The following is a 7,735-nucleotide window of genomic DNA, read 5'->3' as shown; positions in this document are numbered from 1 at the left end:
AGTCCATGTGACATCAGTGGTTCAACCGTAATTTTGCGAAGCTACGAGAATACTTTTTGTGCGCAAAGAAAACAAAAATGACAACTTTATTCAACAATTCTTTTCCCTCGAGTTACTGTCTTTCCCCATTTTGGAGAGTATCACAACGCATACGCACGCTTTACCCTAAGTGTAAACAACGCTGATTACGGCGATTACGTTCATGCGTGCGCTTTCTCCTCCGAACGTAAACAATGCTGATTACGTTGATTACGCTTTTGGGTACTCTCCAAAATGGCGGAAGCCGTAACTTGGGGGAGAAGAATTGTTAAATAAATTATGTAATTTTTGTTGTCCTTACTACCTGGCTGGACCTGGGAACATTTCAGTTGTATTGCTGTCTATGCAGGGTCAGAGAGCTCTCACATTTCATCAAAAATATCTTAATTTGTGTTCCGAAGATGAACGAAGGTCTAACGGGTTTGGAACGACATGAGGGTGAGTAATTAATGACAATTTTATACACACGGCTTGTGGCTTGTGTTGAGTTCAAAATTGTAAAAGATGTTCTGCTGTGTTTAGTGATGCACCAAAACTTTGGCAAAAATATTGTACTGAAACAGCCCAAAAAATAAAAAATAATAAATTCAGTTTGCTGCCGAAATAATTGACCGAAACGTTTTGGCGTTTAATTTAGTGCTTTTCCGATGGCTCATTTTGACTTCGTCAGCATCTATTTCATGCACACAATGTGGTAAAACTCTTTATAAGAAAAAGTCTCAGCTTTCCAATTCTGTCAATTTGATCATGAAATTCAAATAATGCATGTTTTTTATTGCTTTTTAACGCTGTATCAGCAACCGATCATCTCTATTAGTTGTAACACAATATAAAACGTAATGAAAATCGGGTGGTGTTGAAAGAAACTCACTGAAATAAATCAGGTCTCATGTAATCGCTCATCGTGTAATTGCTTAGCCAGTCACGTAAAGTTACATGTATCTCAGTAAAGCCATTCAATGTCCTTAGCATTTTGCTAAATAAAATTAATATGTAATATAGTGCATATACTATACTATACTGACATATTCTGATTTTTAAAAAGCTGTGCCATTTTACAAATATAAGCTTATTTTATAATCAGTCTGGCGGCTAAAATAAAAAGATTTACTAGCCAATGGCGTATTTATTGCCAAGGTGTGCGTAGAGGGTTGCATTCTCTGCATTTTTTCCTATTCTATCTACTTTTCTTTTTAGTTATAAAAATGACCCTCTAACACTAACACTCTCTGTTTTTTTCTATTCTATCTGCTTGTTTTCTTTTTAATTATTATATATATAAAAAATAAAACTAGCTACGTTTACTGCATTAGACTAACCAAGACTTGTCACAGCACTTAAATATTATTGATTGCTTCTATTGTCCTTATTTGTAAGTCAAATTATTATATTAATTTAAAATGTATATCTTACTGTCTCAATTGTTAAGATTTTTAGACGACATTAGGTTCTTGTCAATCCACCGGTACACATTTACAACCGTGTGTTTGCTACGCGATTTTTCTCTGTCCATTCCCAAATTTAAGCCCTCTTGAAATTATAATTAAGATTTTTCTTATACCATTTAAGGTATTTTAGACGTTTACGGCCTTATATTTGATGCAACTAAATATAAGACTTTTTAAGACTGCTTTTTTGCACCCGTGGGAACCCTGTATTTAAGATAGCCCGTCGGGCAGGGCGGTGATACATTTTGGTAGCCCGACTGGAAGACGCACTAGTCCCGGGACGTCGGGCTTAGTGTTGGGCGATATGGTCTAGGGCTGTCAAAATGGCTGAAAAACTAAATTCACATTTTTTACTTAAATATTATCAAAATTTGAATTATATTCTAATTTAAAAGGCATAATTTCAGTTAGGGTGAAGAAAAGCTTCTGGCTTCTCTCCTGAGGCCACAAGAGGGCGCATCGAGCAAAATATTACTAATGCACGTTTATTCAAAGCATAAGATAACATGACTATCTGTGAAAAAATGCATAATGTTTAAAATAATGGTGCGGTGCCAGTGATGATGATGCTTACGTCTGTTTCGGAGAACCAGAGGACAAATATTTCAATCGATCGCTCAGGCATGGCACCGAAATGAGGCACCGAATTCTGCGTTCGGATTCGGTTCTAGTACATACCGGTTACATAGGTACCGGTGCCATATTGGTACCGGGTTTCGGTACCCAACCCTAGGTTTAAGGTTCAAAAAACAAATTTTTTCCACATACTGTATATTATTGTTTGATTGGCCAGCTAACCAGTGCGTTGTGATTGGCCAAATACCTCAAGGGTGTGACGGAAATGTTACGCCCCTACCATACTGTGATGCCGTGCCCACATCGTGACGTAGACATGTGGGGGCGTGTTAGAACGAGGCGTTTTAGGAGGGCGTTGACAAGTCTTAACTTATAAACTTAACTTATAAAGAGTATCTCTTTGGATTTGAGACTTTAGTCTTTGCTACTTTAGGGATCTTATCTATGCACGAACAGTCTGTAACACTCCAAAGAGAAAGGAAAATTTTTAATTGCATCATATGATCCCTTTAATACAAAGGGCCGAAAGCCAATCACACAGAGTACATTTTTCATTTAAAAACACGAGTTGCAGTGGGATGGGGAAAAAACCCCGCCATAAAGTCTCGAGATATGTTTTTTCAAAGTTGAACTTGCATTAATTTTACATGGCTTTCTTTCTAAACATGCGCCTCTTTTGTGCGAGACGCGAGTGCAACGGTGATAGATGTCCCTCTAGAAAATGCCCGAAATATGTGTTCTGTGTGAATGGCTTGGTTTCATCTTCATGAATGGCTTGGTTTCATCTTCTCTGCATTGATGTTCTATTTTTCCGCAATATTTGTAATTAACAATGCAGCAGCGCCACATCTAGTGGCTTCAACTGGGTAGGTTAACAAAAACATTAAAATGCAACGACACTTACATCGTCATCGCATCTCGTGCTCCACTGATAAGGCTGCCTGACGCACACCTAAAATTTGAATGCAACGTTTTTGCATTCGAATGTGGATTTTTATTTTAAATTCGACGATTATTCGAAATTCAAATTTTTTTGACAGCCCTAATATGGTCATTTTTCATATCGCCAGCTGCATCGGCGCATGGAAGTTATCAGTCTAAACGGTCTGAAAAATCAGTCAATGGTGATTTACAGCGGTGAAAATCAAATGACGCACCGCCACAGAAACAAGAACAAGATGCGTTCTAACATGGCATTAAACTCAGTTAGTGAGGGCTCGGTTAAAATATTGCACATATATAGGCCGTTAAAGGGCAATGAAATACCTTATATCAGCAGACGATGTACGTCTGTGTTTGTGGTTGGAGACTCCTTCACCGGCTACAGGCTCTAATCCTCATTTGCGCGTGTGTGTGAAGCGTGAAGTGAAATAGCGGGGGAATTTGATAATAATAGCCGAATTAGCCCGCCTAATAATAATAATAATTTAATACATTAATAGGAGAATGAGCCTAATATTGTCTTGACTATCGACAAAGACATCTGCTATCGTCGATATCTCTGACTACCGTCAATAATACACGATACTATCGTTTATCGGCACAACCCAAGTCGGGCTAGCGATTTTGCGAGTCCTGTGATTCATCCATTAGTAACACTTATTGGACATTCAGAGCTGCAGAATGAAAGAAACCTAATGGCTGAAATCCGAAACATCAAGAACGAGCCTCTGATAATTTTGCTAGCATCACATGCAGCCTGTATATTTCCTCGAATAATCAAGCACAGTCATGTTACTTTCTGTTGACTGAAACCCAACAGCAACTATAACTTTAGCTGCAGTGCACACAATTATAATGATCCTTTATCAGGGCTCCAGACTGCGACCAATTTTTCTGCCGGTGCGACTAATTTTTGTGAGCGGTCGCACTGGCGCGACCACAGAGTTGTCCAACTCAGAAGCGCTGCCATTTCTGTAGCATTTGAGAAACATCAAACGGCAAACGAAAGCGAAATTAAACCGCGCTACGTTTCCGCTGCGCAGCGCGGACCGTTTATCAGCTCGGACCGCGACGCAAACAAACTTGCCCGAGCTCAGAATAGCTTTACTCAGGAGCCAAAGTTGATTTCGCGACACTATTACTGCACAGATGCAACAGTGCTGCGAGATCCAGTGAGAAGCGTTTGAATTCGCCGCACAATGACAAGGTTGCTGCGAGATCTAGTGAGAATTAGGGCTGTCAAAATGGCTGAAAAACTAAATTCGAATTTTGTACTTAAATATTATCAAAATTCGAATTTTATTCAAATTTAAAATGCATAATTTCAGTTAGGGTGAAGAAAAGCTTTTGGCTTCTCTCCTGAGGCCACAAGAGGGCGCATCATTCAAAGCATAAGATAACATGACTATCTGCGAAAAAAAAAGTGCATAATGTTGAAAATAATGTTTATAAACCAACAGAGGCGGACAAAGTACACAACTTCATTACTTGAGTGAAAGTACAGATACTACTGGTCAAATACTACTCCACTACAAGTGAAAGTTGTAAAGACAGGTTTTTACTTAAGTACTTTTAAAAGCATGTACTTTCGTACTTTTACGTAAGTATCAAAAGTAAAAAGTAAATGCATTGTTTTATTATCACATTGTTGTATACTTACAATACTGAGATTCCAAAGTTGTAAAAAAGTGAAGTAAAACATTTTGACCTGTGCGATCATTTAACCTACTTATTGATCATTTGTTTGCAAAAAAAAAAATTATATTTATGTGCAGAGTTTTGACAATAAAATAAAGTTCAGATTTATATACTTCCTTAACCAGTTTTTAACAGCAATTTACCAGTAGGCCTGAGTAGTAAGGTTTTTTATATATATGGTAATAGCAGACATTTGACAGTTAGCCTACAATTTGTATTGCCATAGTTTAACTACAAATATTAAACTATAGTTACTATAATGTAACTATGTTAAATTTGTGGTTACTGTAGTTTTACTACAAATAGCATAATTATGGTTACTATAGTGAGAGAATAGTAAATTTGTGAAAACTGTGATTTTACCGCAAATACCATAGTTAAAACTAGTTACTATAGTAAAAACATGGTTAATTTTCCAAAGAGCTCTAATTAATTAACACATACACATACGAGTTCACACAGAATAAAAACTATACATTTTCTTTGTCATGTAGATCAAGGTGTAGGTAATTTTTATTTACCGTATGCCGATCATTATCTTCTATGATCTTTGATCGTAGCGCTCGGCCTACGTAAGGCATCACATACAGTTGTCTCTTTAAAATCAATGTGGTGAACACACGAATTATCTTTTTCGTCTTTTATTATCTTATTTGCCTTTTTAGAGCACGCAGTGCAGTAGTGCAGACGTTTAGTTTAGCAGGGAAGGTCCCGAGGTTGCCAGATTTGCGTTAAAAACAATCAGCCAAACATCCATTCAAAGCTGCGCGGAAAACTGCAGGCTTAGAAATACTGTATGACTTGGCAACACTAGAAGGTCCTGGCAGATCGAAGGCCGGATTTTCGCAGAAAAAAGGGTTCAGTGAATCTGAAAATGCACACACTGGAAAAACTGCTACATATAACGACTTTCTACTTGGGGACCTTGATATAAATGTAGCGGAGTAAAAAGTACGATATTTGTCTTTCAAATGTAGTGAAGCTGAAGTAGCAAGTTTCCAGAAAAAAAAAAGTAAAGTACAGATACTCAAAAAGTGTACTTAAGTACAGTACTCAAGTAAATGTACTTCGTTACTGTCAACCTCTGTAAACCAATTATAATTAAGTTGCATAAATAACTATAAACAAAACAGCATCATGTATGTATGCATAATTTAATACAAAGGGCAGAAAGCCAATCACACAGAGTACATTTTTCATTTAAAAACATGAGATGCAGTGGGACGGGGAAAAACCACCATAAAGTCTCGAGACGTGTATTTTTAAAAGTTGAACTTACATTAATTTTAAGTGGCTTTCTAAACACGCGGCTCTCTTGTGCGAGACTGATTTGGATTTTTATTTTGAATTCGACAAATATTCGAAATTCTAATTTTTATTGGACCGCCCTCCTGTGTATCACTGCGAAGCTGCTCTGAAATGATCTGTATTGTATAAAGTGCTATAGAAATAAATGTGACTGGTCTTGAAATGAGTTGTGAGCGTGAGCTGCAGTGACTGACCTCCTGAATGAGAGCGAGACACACGTCATGAATCCTGCTCATGAGCACGTCAGGATGATACTGAGCCAAACTACGCAGGAAGTTCATCCCCTCGATCTTCTTCTCCCTTCATGAACACAATATATTTACGCTAACGACTTTACAAGAGGATCTGTCGATCTCTATTTGTGCGCGATTTCTAAATCGCTTTATAGCACGATTTTCCACGCCCCGACCTCCCGTAGTATGCTATCCGAACCAATCAGAATGCAGCGCGCCTAAATGGAGCACGAGAACAGAACAGACCGGGCGGGCATACAAACGTAACGCCAGGTTCACACACTCCGTCTGTGGTGCGTATTTTTTCCGCGCCCATGTTAACGGATCAGAGCGTTCACACTGCACGCGATTGCGGTCCGGCAGTGTGCTCCAGGAGCGGTGCGTCTGCAGCAGTCATGCTGCGATCGTTTCCGCACTGAGTCTATTTCTGCTGTGCTGCACGCGCTGAAAGTGACAGCGCATTATTCGCGGTAAAAAATAACATGGATTAGCACGGAAATTTAGTAATTACACCATAAATGCATATAATTAAAGTCTCTTTAAAGTTTCACAAAAAAAATTAAGGTTCACAGTCAACACATGGCTGTTTGGCTAGATTTAAAACAAGGAAAAGTGCACTTTTAGATAAACAAGACAATAATAGATGGCACACGTGGTGGTAGTTAAACAAAGTTATAATTATTGAGTTTAAACGTGAATATGTCTATGAAAGATGTATTACTGTACTGTGATAAAAGAGAATCACAATGCTGAAAAAGCAATGACCAATACATGGCAAAATCCCTGGACACGGGATTTTTTTTCCTGCCATATGTCTATTCTAGAGACATTTTGTTACACCTTTACTTAGTGATTATTTTGTTCTAGAGACATGTTACAGCTTTTTGATAAAGCTCTAATTGGTTTTCTTTTGGAAATATGTTTCAAATTCACACTGAATGCATTTATGACTGTAAAGCTGTGTGTGTCAAAATCGTGATTAAAATGTAAATCGCAAAACTGATCAAAGAAACCGCGATAGTTTTTTTTGTCCATATCGCACAGCCCTACTTGAAAAGCAAACTTTTCGTCAACTCCCACACACCACCCCCAGCGCTACCAAATCTGCTCCTGGCGCCACCATCTGTAGAACTTAGTGGCGCTGGTGCTACTGCCCTCAAATGTTAGTCTGGAGCCCTGTTTATGTTTAGGTCTAAGAACACATTAAGAATATTACCAGAATACAACCCTCTACATTGCGAGTAAATCACTCGCATATGCGACTAAATCTTCACTCTGGGCGACTAAATGATGTATAATATTAGCCAATGGCTAATAAATATTCATTTCAGGGTTTGTACAACCTTTTGAGAGAGAAATGCAAGCACTTTTCAATGGCTTTCAAGCATTTCACAACTATTTCCAGCACCTTAAAGCTCTAAAAATGAAGAATTTTATTTTTAATGGGATGACCAAAATATACTTTGTGGTAAACAAACACTTATGTAAAAT

At 37.9% G+C, this 7,735-nt stretch overlaps 1 protein-coding gene across 1 annotated transcript in view; it reads right to left on the bottom strand.

Moving 5' to 3' along the window:
• LOC107746139 (E3 ubiquitin-protein ligase RLIM-like) overlaps positions 1-7,735 on the bottom strand; it is a 24,565-nt gene that overhangs the window by 14,863 nt on the left and 1,967 nt on the right. The gene's annotated exons all lie outside the window — the stretch shown is intronic.

Source organism: Sinocyclocheilus rhinocerous, unplaced genomic scaffold (genome assembly GCF_001515625.1).
Source record: "Sinocyclocheilus rhinocerous isolate Xijiao unplaced genomic scaffold, SAMN03320098_v1.1 scaffold348, whole genome shotgun sequence".
Lineage (NCBI taxonomy): Eukaryota > Metazoa > Chordata > Actinopteri > Cypriniformes > Cyprinidae > Sinocyclocheilus > Sinocyclocheilus rhinocerous.
This window is presented reverse-complemented; position numbering and strand designations above follow the sequence as displayed.